Source organism: Cuculus canorus, chromosome 2 (assembly GCF_017976375.1).
Source record: "Cuculus canorus isolate bCucCan1 chromosome 2, bCucCan1.pri, whole genome shotgun sequence".
In the NCBI taxonomy this organism is placed as follows: Eukaryota; Metazoa; Chordata; class Aves; order Cuculiformes; family Cuculidae; genus Cuculus; species Cuculus canorus.
This window is the reverse complement of record NC_071402.1, coordinates 149171413-149183154: the sequence shown is the minus strand read 5'-3', so window position 1 is coordinate 149183154 and position 11742 is coordinate 149171413.

The window sequence follows — 11742 nt, the reverse complement described above, 5'->3', positions numbered from 1 at the left end:
GAGACTAATTTCCGAGCAAAAGTCTCTGAATGTTTGCCTCAATTCTGTTTATTTTAATTTAATCTGAATTGAATAGTGAATCTCTTTAGCTAAGCCAAAATAGAGCCATCCTAAAGTATAGATTACTTTAGAGATCAGAAGGATACTGCTGTGTGGGGTCTTAGTTGTGGGAAAGGTGAAACTGCAAATTTTCCTGTGTTGAGATGTCAAAATTTGACACCCTCCCTCACAAATCCCAGTAAAAAGATTATTTTTGGCTTCAGTGCAGCAGGCCTCAATGACATTTGGTCAAAACAGACGTCTAAGAATACAGACAGTGTCAGCCTTATGCAAAGGTGGCATTTTGTGCCTTCATCCAACCTGTTACCCGATGGAAAGGAGAAAAGTAACCAGTGAAATTCTTCAGGGTACATTCTAGCCTTTTGTGGCTTTAGCATTTAGTGTTTTTAATGAAGGCTTTTTTTTTTTCTCTAATTGCTTAATTTGATAAGGACAGAAATCTGATTTTAATTTACTTATTAGTTTTTCAAACCTTATCGGAATCTTTGCTATGTCACCAAGGTTAGATTTGCACACAAAACCAAACCCGGGTATTTTGGTGGAACAATTGTGTGTCCTCTGAGGCTGTGATTGCTGAGCGCAGCGAGGTGGGTAATCCTATAAGAAAGAGAAAAATCTGACACCGTACACAACAAACAGCACTGAAATCAAGTTGATTGTATGATAAAACCTTCAAGTACAGGATTAAAGTGTTCAGGAGAAAGAGGGAGAAATGAAGGAAAAGCAGAACTTTCCAGTGGCAGTTTAAGGATAGAAGGACTAGTGATGATCTCATTATTAATTAAGATTGTTTTTCAGTGTGGATAATTGCAGGACGTGTTGTTTTGGCCTTTCATGTTTTATGAAGCTTGTCTTCACCAGAAGGCTGTCAAAAAGTTGGATGCTGTCGTTGAGTAGTGCAACATTCAGAAGTGCTGAGCTCTCGTCAGCGTTCTGTGCAGCCTGGCAGCTGGTTAGTAGTTTGGAAAATCAGATTCATGGGCCTAAATATGGATCTAGAAACTTCATTTTTAGGTGCCTGGTTTTGAAAACTATACTCTAGTTTTTTATATATTTTATAATGTTGCTGAGTTAATGTACTGAAAAGTTTTCGGACACAGACGCATGGTTTACTGAAATGTAAGAAAACCAGAGAGATGATTAAGCCTCCCAAATTATGTAAGGCTACTTGGAGTGTACTGTTGGAAAACTGAAGGTACATTGCGTCAGTTCCAGATATAGCTGCTTACTGATCAGTGAATAAACATGGTCTTTCAGATGTTCATTGCTCCTCTAGCAAAAATCTTTTTATCCGTGCAGAAGTCATAGCATAAGTTTTCCATAGAAAAGGGAGCTGAGGGTTTAGCTGAAGATAACGTTTTATACATATATATATAAAATCCCCCACAGTTCTGCTATAATGAGCAGATCTGAGTAAATCAACCTGAATGCATGTATTTATAGGGTTCTTACCATTCCAACTGATGCTATATTCCTGAGAAGCCACCTGTCTGATGAGTAGGATTACAGTTAGATCTCTCCTGTGCTTAACCCGAGGACACCACTGGGTATCCACCTGCAGATAAGCTACCAAGGGAGATCATCTGTGTCTAAAAACAAGTGTAAAAACACGTAGTGATTGAGAGGAGGTACAAACTTCTGTCTCCAAATGTTTTTGCACTAGAAAATACAATTTGGTTAAAGAGAGCAAGCACTCAGCATTTATTTACCTTGTTGCAGGCACAGATTCCTGACCTTCAATGTCAATTACTGTATCTGAAGTGGCATAAAATTAAACTTAGTCGTAACTTTTGTGCCAGTGAGAGATGGTGCCACATGGAGATAAAGTGAAGGGCTTTGCCTTTGACAGTGGCTGAGGCCAAGCAAAGCCAGGTGGCAGAAATCAGGGGGAAAGAGCCTGTTTTCATACCAGGCTAGTAGAAGAAATGGGGCTCTGAAAAGCTGTTTGCAGAGCTGGTGATCCATCATCCCTCCCCAAGATTTCTGTCTGAACCAGATGTCCCTCTTTTCAGGTAAAGGCATTTTTAAGAATACTTTCAGGGATTTACACAGTTTCTTTCCTATTCAGTCACAGAATCATGGAATACCTGCGAGTTGTGAGGAACCTATAAAGATTATCAAGTCCAGCCCTCAATACTTGGACATTTTTTGCCCACACTAAAAACTTGGTGCTGTGTGCCTATTGCTTGGGTCTTCACGGCAGCCCTTGTAGCAAAGTCTGATTTTGCAATTAGATAATTACTAGTATGGAAGGGACTCCTTTACCTACCCTTTAAACCCTGAAGATTTTCTTCTCCTTTTTTTTTTGCTCTACTGCAGCATCTCCTTTATGTTCATGCAGGTGTGTTTGCAGTGGTATTTTAAGTGTTTTGATTTATTTTGTCAAACAAGTATTTTCTTTTGAAAACATACTGGCAAAGTCTTAAAAGAAGTGGCTATAAACAGATCAACTATGAGCAGTGCATTAAAGGAAAATTTAAGACCAAGACCTAGTTAGAGCCATAACTCTACAGAGATTAGCCATGGTCCACATAAAGACAGCACTCATGAGAAAAATATGAATATCACCAGGCAAGACCATCCAAAGCCCTTATATTTTGTATTGCTGGGAACAGAGACAAGAAAGTAGAGGTAATCCTGGATAATGATGTACAGAAAATTACGATTATTTCACCCAATATCATTGCTGTTATCATAATATATAGAATCCTTACCCATGCATAAACCCAGCAAGGGAATACTGTCTGAAAAGTCCTGCAAGAATGGCAGGACAAGAGTTGCTCCTTCTCCACAGCCAAACCCACAGACAGTCAGCGGGTGCTCACAGATGTGCATGGATGTCCGAGGCTGCTCCTTCAGATTTTTCAAGTTCCTCAAGACTCAAGTTCCCTCTGTCTCCTTCCACCTCTTCACACCAGCTCTTTGTGCTGTGCTGTGCTGGGCTGTGTGGGAGTTGCAGGGAAAGGAGAAGGTGGAGGAAAATAATAATGCATCTGCAAAGAATATTGGCAGCACAAGGCACCATAAAAAAGGGCTTGTTTGGAAACTTAGCCACTGTCTGTAATTGGTGGGGACTGATCTGACCAGGCATTTTAGTTTGGCTGAACAGGGAAAGGTTCAACCTTCATGGATGGTCTAAAAACAGAACAAAAACCCACATAAAAAACCAAACCCCAAAGGAAAAAAAAAAACAAAACCAACAAAAAACCCCCAGAAATCTTAGGCCAGAACAGGAGAGTCCAGAGGAAGCTCTCAACTAAAGGGTAAGGACGGGGAGCAGGGCAGAGATAGGAGCGAAGCAACTGTATTCTACTTCAACATCAGCTGAGTGTTTATCTGTGGGAAAAGATTAGGAAAACCAGAATTTGAGTAGAATGAAAAGGTCTGGAGAGAGATGTGTTTGTAAACCATCGGTATATGAGCTCAGCTAGTGTTTGCAAATGATGTTGCCCAGCAGGAGACTGATGATGTGGCTCTGCGGTGCCGCAGCTGGACTGTGTCTGGTGTCCCCCAGGAGCTCTGCAGGTGTGGTAGGGCAAGGGCTGGTGGCATTGGGTGACTGCACAGAAGTCTGGAACACAGACCCCAAGAAGAGGCATGTCAGCTCTTGCATGAAAAGCAAGAGGGTGAGAGGGTGTCAAAGTGATGGGCTCAACTCACTAAGGTGAGAAGAGGAGTTATAGAAGATGAAAAGAACTGAATAAAATCAGCATCTGCGAGAAAAGAGGAGGAATGGGCTGTGGGACAGAGAGGGTGATATTGTATTTTTGCCAATTTTCTTTTGCAGGAGCTGATTTGATTCAGTGCTCCTGGGGGCAGGAGCATCCGAATATTTGAGGAGGATTCAGCTGAGGCTGTGGGTGTGAGTCTCAGTTCAGGCAGATCCTCACTGGTGTTTTCACAGGTTGAGAAATCAGGTTAAGTCTTAAAAAAAAAAAAAAAAGACTCACTTCCCCAAACTCCTAGAAGGTTTTTTATAACTGAAATTTAAGAAAGATTGTGATAATATTCTCCTTACCAACGAGACCATGCTTTCTGTTACTCATTACGAGAGGCTTTGCCAAAAAGGTGAGCATCGGTTCTAATAACCTTGCAGGGGATGAGGCCTCCACCGACAAGATATATGTGGGGTTTGCAGTTCTGCTATGTTTAGTGTTATGTAAGTATCTTATTTGTTGGATTCTTCAGTATCCAAACACACTCTAATTCTTCCAAGCCCTACCCCTTCCTCAACAGGCCTTCAGCAATCAAGCACTTATAAAAGTCTCATCTGCTGTTTGAGTTTTTACTACAAACCATCGAGAACTGTCTTTGAAATAGAACATATTTCTGCCTTCCCACTAGAAAGCCATAACCACTGAGATGTCCCCTTCCACTCTCCTCTGCCTCGCACTAAAATAGGAAATTTTTTTCCCCTAAAGTGTCTTCCTGTCTCAAAGTGATTTGAGGGACAGAGAAAGGTAAAACTAAACACGTGAATAGTCCGCGTCAGCCTTTTTCCTAAGCAGCTTCTGTGGTGCCACAACCAAGCTGCTCTGTCAATAGCCTTTATATTTGTTTTTCCATACTGGAGGCCAAAGATTAATTTATCTGGACGTCCACTCCACCTTGCAACAAAGCCTTGTGCTATATTTGATAACATGTGGAGCTATTTTAATCCGGCTTAATTTGATCTTGATCTTTAGTTAATATCCTTTTGATTTTTCCTCTAACCCATTTTCCTGAAGTTTACAAGTATAAAATCATAGGAGAAATGGTATCTAACTTCTGATCCATTTTGTTAATAAGCTGATTACAAGTATTTAAAGTTATCTCCTCTTCTCCAGATGCAACAGAACAAACGACCTCTAGACACTGGCAATCTTGCCAACAAGTAACAGAGCTCTTACTGAAAATAAACAATGTCAAAATGCAGATGAAGACCTTGATCCTGCAAGTAAAACCGTTGTACAAGTCCAGCTGAGCTCAGTTGAGCCCTACCAAGGCACAGATTTTCAGTACTCTAGTTCCATCAAATGAGCAATTTTTGACTTGAAGAAACTGCCAATGAACCGCGTAATTCAACCAAAACATTTGCTGAGTATCATGGAGTGATATCTCTGCAAGTACAGTGGGCAGATGGTTCTCCAGGCTGGGGTTAGAGGCAGCATGGCCCAAGGATAGCAAAGGTGCTGCTGTGGACCGTGCTTGCTTCCTGCCTCTATTCCCTCATGCCTTTAGTCTTCTTACATCAAAACTTCTTGGACAGAGTCAGCCCCCTCATCGTGTGTTTGGATGGTGCCTGGAGAGCTGGAGCCTCCAATCCAGGCACTTGGCCTCTGGGGCAGAAGGGCTGTGGGTGCAGTGAAGAGATGGATTGCTCTTGGGGGTTACCTCCAGCAGTTGGTGCAAACGTAAGTCAGCCCTGATTTGGGGATGTGGGACTGGTGGCAATGTGGCATTATCTCTAGTTCGGATCCTCCTCTGGATACCTGTGGAGGGGCTGCATAATTTTTCACCATAAGAGAGCCCATCTCTTCTCTGTGACACTGATTTTATACTGATGTAGCTCCGTTAGAAACATCTGCTCTTTGTGGAGTAACGGAGAACAGAGACAGTTACTTTTTCTTATATGGGAAGTCTTTTCTTTTTCATTAGGAATACCTCTGCAGGGAAAAGGTTGCAGTTTCTTGCCCATATGCTCCCTGGTCCTGAAAGGAATGATCTCATTGTTTTAAAAATGAGCAGTTCTTCAGGAATCCACATACACTTTAAAGATATTTAAGGAGGAATTCTCTGACACTGTTCCTGGAACTGCATAGTTTAATTAATAATACAAGACTGAATTCTAGTGGACGGTGTCCGTGCCCATGCCAGGAAGTTGGAGCCAGATGACCTTTAAGGTCCCTTCTGACCCAAACCATTCTATGATTCCCTGAATTATTATTGTCTTGTATTTGATTTTTTTCCCCTATTTTTCGAATTTTCAAAAGATAAATCAGCGCCAAGCTATGTAAAATCTTCGGAGAAGAATGAAAGAAACATTTTGGCTGTGGCAGGATAATAGGAAGTGCTTAATTTGTGCCAGAAGATGGTGTTTGTCAGTTGCCTGGTAGCTGCCAAACCGTCTCTCCTACCCATGTCAAAGACTGCTGACAAACCATTGGGTGGGCATACTTGGGACCACCACCTCCAGCCAACCCTGTCAGCCCTTCCTAGATCCTACACCTTAGGACTGGGGAGAGAATCTTCAGCATCCACGTGAGATGTGCCCTCATCTCACAGCTCTACTGAAGTTCTACTCGGTTGCTAATGCACCTGCCTAATTTTTCACCTATTTTTTTCAGATTTTTTTTTATCACTTCTATTTATCAAAACTCCCCCTGGATGATCAGAGCTGCTGGCCCCAGGTAGTTCCCAGCAAGGGAGGTTTGAGCACACGGTGTTGTGTCATTAGGAATAAATGCCAGCAGAGGGCACGCCAAGATACACACAAGAGAAAAAATAAAATTCTGTATGTTCAGTTTGTCAGAGCAGTTAGGCAAAACTCTGTTGGTTCATAATTCATGTGCCTGTAGGACATTGTAAGGGAATATAATTGGCCTGTCAGGGCAGTGTGGTATTTCGCTTTGAAAAATGCTATCAACAAAATATCTTAAAACAGCTACGAATGTTCCATGATTTTAAATGTGCTGATGGGAAGAAAAGAGCCTCCCTTCCCTCGGCTCACCTGGTCCTCTTTCATTAATCTTTCCTCCACAACTATTCCAAAAATGTAATAGTGTAAGCAGAGTGTTGCTGTTTTAGTGGTACAGAAACTTTTTATGTTTGTTTGTTTTTAATAACTATACAACTCATTTTTAAGATAATTTTAATTAAGTATAGACTAGTTTTTGTTGCCTTTTGGGGCCAGATTTACACTATGTAGGTTTGTAGCATGAGATGTCTTCCAGCTTAATGTGCTAGTCTGGGTGGGATCGTGCACATTGAATGCACAAATGTTAATCTTCCAGGAGAATAAAGCACCCCCTATGTGTCTGTCCAACAGTAGATGCAAAGATCTAGCTAGCACCAATACACAACCAGCTCCAAAAGAAGTAGTAAAGACATCTTTTGGTTCATTGGCTATGATTTGAAACCATGCAGGGCATGGCTTTGCCCAGAGGACCTCATGGCAAGTCATCATGTCCAAGGTGTCCCCTACCTTCTGTGTTCATTGGGTGGAGGCTCTAGGCTGGTGCTTGTCTTGTGCTGCATCTCCAGTGTTGCTGGTAGGACAAGGTGGTGGTGAGATGAGGTGATGATGGGACTAGGGGCTGATGGGCTGAAGTGGTGATGGGACAAGGTGCTAAGGTGACTTCATGGCCCAAATCAACTCAGGTGCAAAGAATTTGATGCTTGCTGTGGGCGGAGAGTGGAATGGAAAATCTGTAGCATGTAGAGAAGAAAAATATAAGCTATTTTTTTTAAGCAGTTAAAGATAGTAAAGACTTTTAGCTAATCAGGTAAAGTGTTTAATCTAGCTCTCCTGCACCCTTCAGTTTCTCATAGATCAGGAACATAACACCCTTCTCAGAGTCACTAAAATGTAGTTTTATTTTGACAGGGGGCTCAACTTACTTACATCAAGCTAACATTGGTCTGGAGCAGGCACTGCGTCGTTGGCACTGTGCTGCAAACCTGAGGAAGGGTCAGACTTGGTGCTCCTGGCTCAGGACCTGCTCACCTGCGCTGGGCCATGGCAGAAGTGTCCATCCAACCCAGTGAAATGGCCTGTAATACCTGCCAGAGTGCCCCTCATTCCCTCTGGAAAGGTAGTGCCTGCAGCTTGGCTGAGATGCTGGGAGGCCGGGAGCCTTGACCTGCAGGGCATGGCCACAGGCAGCACTCGCCTCAGCACCAGCTCCCCTTGCCTGATGGGATGGGGCATGCTAAAAGGGCTCCTGTTTAGCACAGGGCTTTCCTGAGGGCAGTTGTCTACCCTTGGATCATATTAAAAAATCAAATACCCTCAACAGGCAATTTTTCTACAAACTCACAGAATAGTTAAGGTTCCTCACTCTATAGAACTGTAGTGGCTCTCCATCCACCATGTACCCCTGTCTTTTGGGTTCTAGACAAAAAGCAGTTGGCTAAAACCATTCTGATTTACATGGAAAGAGCTTCATTCAAATAAATATTATCTGTACATGTTTACAATGGAGTGAGGTGAGATCCCTCCACCAGGAAAGCATTACACAGATGATACCTGCGGTCAGCTGGAGACAGCTAGGAGAGCCCTAAAACTCCTCCAGGAGGTAGTACCTCCAGCACTTCTGATGACTCTCTGTATGACTGGAACAGTGTTGAGTTGAGCAGTTTACCACAGGAACCGTTACTGTTATGAATGTGCAAACAGGTAAAGCGACCTACACATAGCCAGGCGTGATGCTGCACCTGACTTACATTTTCAGGGGTTTTTTTGTGAGGTGGGAGGTTACCGGCGCAAACCCATAGGTGAAAGCAGCTCCAAGGCATTTGCTGTTAATAATTTAGTATTTAGTTCAAGAGGGGCATGAAGTCTTTCTCGTTGCTGTCTTCTCAGGTAATATTTCTCTGAGAAATACTTTGCCACCCACAATTAAATGTTGTGGTTATAGTTGACCAGCATAGTTTGTGAATCCATCAAGTAATTTCTACCCTGGAAAAACTGCATTGCTTTGAGGTTATGTGGTTTTTCAAAGTAACTAAGCAGTCTTTGATTCTATTAGATAATCAGAAAAAAAACCAAAAAACAAATGAAATGTGGAGTTTGAAATCAACCAAAACATCTTTTTCAATCCAGCCAAAAATTTATTATTCTCTTCAGAAAGGAAATAAACTAACACTTAGATATATTCAGATAGTCCACACTGTGCTTGTAAAAACAGTGTGTAGGTGGAAAGCATCATGCACTTTATGAGAAGATTTCTTTAATACAGATACAGTAATATTTCCAATACTGCCTTTGGTACTCAATCAATCTCCCAATAAAAAACCTTCTCCTGAATTACAACAACAACAACAAATCCTCAAAAAACTTCTTTTGGTTGGCCAAAACATGTGTAAACTCTAACTAACGGAGAACTGGTAGAGCAATAAACAAACATGTTTAGCACCTAAGGCACTGAACCCTCCGTGGACTCTAAGAGTTCATTAAACCTTGCCCTGTAAACTCATGGACCAATTTTGTCTCATGCTGTCTAGTCTGCCAAGTTCTAGCTCTGTAATTCCCTAAACAGGATAAACTCCTAAGCATTCAGCCAGCAGCAAGAGAAGCAGCAGCTGAGCGCAACCAGCAGTCCCACTGCCTCGCTCACTGTCATGCCTGCAGCTCGCTTCGATCCCTGCTTTAAACAATCATTATAATCAATGGAGTAATCAGGGAAACAGCCTGTTTTGCTGTCTGTGCCTTTCTGCTGGGTATTCGCTGTGTGCTGTGATCTGTTCCCAGCATCAGGATGCCTCTGGTCTGGGGACCAGGGACCTTGCCTGGGCTGACAGCGTATGCCAGCAAGGGGTTGTGCTGCAGCTGGGTTAACTAAAGCGATACCACCTCCTTCCAGCAACCTCCAAAAAGAAGGCGTCATGATGGTGATATGTACCTATGCCCAGCTTACACAGAGTGTGTGGCTTGTGGGAGACAAATGTCATAAGGAAATAATTCCCATATATGTTCCATAGGAATATATGTGAAGTGTTAATTTGGCAGATCATTCCCAGAGAGTGAGTAATAACTGGGAGGGCTTCATGAAATATTTACAAAATCACGAATTCAAAAGCCTCTGGTATTCTTGCACTGCTTTCCATTATGGTAAAATATATATATTAACCAATCAAAATGGCAGTTCTCCAATATAGGGAGGTATCTTGGTTTTCCTAGGATAAGGGAGATGGTTAAGAAAGCAAAATACCTACCTATAATTATTTCCCTTTTTCCACCTTTCATATACTTATTTTCTTCTCTGCAAATTGGGTCTGTGTTTATCACAACTTAGTCCCAGGCTAAGTGGCAATAACTCTGTGCTATTAACCTAAGCTATCACATATTCTTTATTGATTGCAGACCTCAGAAATGCCTTAGAAAACTTGGAATACTGTCATTAGGCCTGTTTTGTGCTCCTCTAACTGGCAATTCATACAAAGGTCCTAGAAAGAGAAAAATGTAAGTAAGTAGATCATAAACAGTCACTTGGAAACAGCTTTTCAGCCCTCAGAAAGCAGTGCTTTTGAAGTCCAATAGACGGGCCCATGGCTCGTTCCCAGAGGGGATTTATGAACCTCTGTTGCCTTCCGGAATGAAGGTTCTGTTCCTGCCTGTCCTGAACACCAAGCAGCCAAGAGTTTATGTGGTGACACAGCTTGCCTGTGCTAGAAATGCCTGTGCTGGGCAGGACTGAGTTATTCCTCTTCCAGGTTTTGTGTAGAGAAGAGAGGATGGGCAATACTTTGCACTGAAATGTGAGCAATGTTTTGACCTTTTGTTTTATAAGGATGGTGCTGTTTGAAACTGTCCAACTTTGCAGCTATACGTGGGGAGGTGGGAATCAGAGTTTTCTGGCAGGGCCTGAGAGGGCGCCAGACAGAGGCACGAGGTGCATGTTCTCCATTGGATGCCCATCTCTAAATGCGAATTTCTGAAAATTAGTCTAATATAAAAAAGAGTGGGTGTAGTTCTCCCCCCCATCCCCCTCTCCCGACTGTGTTTACAAACGCAATGATCACAACCACTGGAGCCCAGTCTGGTGGCTGTGTAATGGGCGGCCTCTTACTGCACCCCCAGGGTCTGGCAGCTGAGGAATGACTCGCGTATGATGCCAAGGTAACCTTCGATGAGGCTTTTCTGAAAAGGGCTAATTTGTTAGGAAGAGCTGTGTGAGACAACACTATGAGAAGCGATGCACTCATGCAGTGATGATTCATGGGGTCAAAATTTACATTAAACTCTTTCCCTCACCTTTGTTCCTTACGTGACCTAACCCAAAGACTTGCCTTCCTGATTTAACCATGGATTGTCACCACAAACTTATCCAGCAATTGCTATGCTGTGGCTCTCCCTGGTTTCCAACATCAGAGCTGTTTAACTTTCCTTGCTGAGGAATGGTAGGACTATGCCCTTATCAGGATTGCTGCCTGCCATACTCGCTTTCAGTCCTGGCTCAGAGGTCACCTTCTCTTGCGGTGTAGCTGGCCCTCACAGCTCACCAAGAGTTTTATTTCTTAATTTTATCTAAATTTCATGATATTGCCACCAGGAGTCCATAAATTATTCAATTGCATTGAGCAGCATTCAAGCATCAATTTAACTACAGGTTAAACAAGGCTGACTTTCTGATTTGGGGCCAGAACTGCTGTAGGTGGTTAGTGCTGAGCTCCGGTGATTTGAGATTTGACCGTTTCCTGTTGAAACCAACACCAGACTCCAGCTAATTTCAATAATAAAAGCTATAACAGAATGTAGAATTATGCATATTTAAGTCACTAGGTGGGAATGAAACACTTGACTGTGCTCTGGATATTGTATACTGTTCAGAATTTCACAGTAGTTTCTTTTGTGCTGGCACACATTTTCAGTATATTTCAAATAACTGAAATAATTATATATACAGTTCTAGTAAGTGGTTAATACAGATGATATGTTCCTACAGAAAAAGCATGATAACAAGTTCAGTAATTATGGGGAAT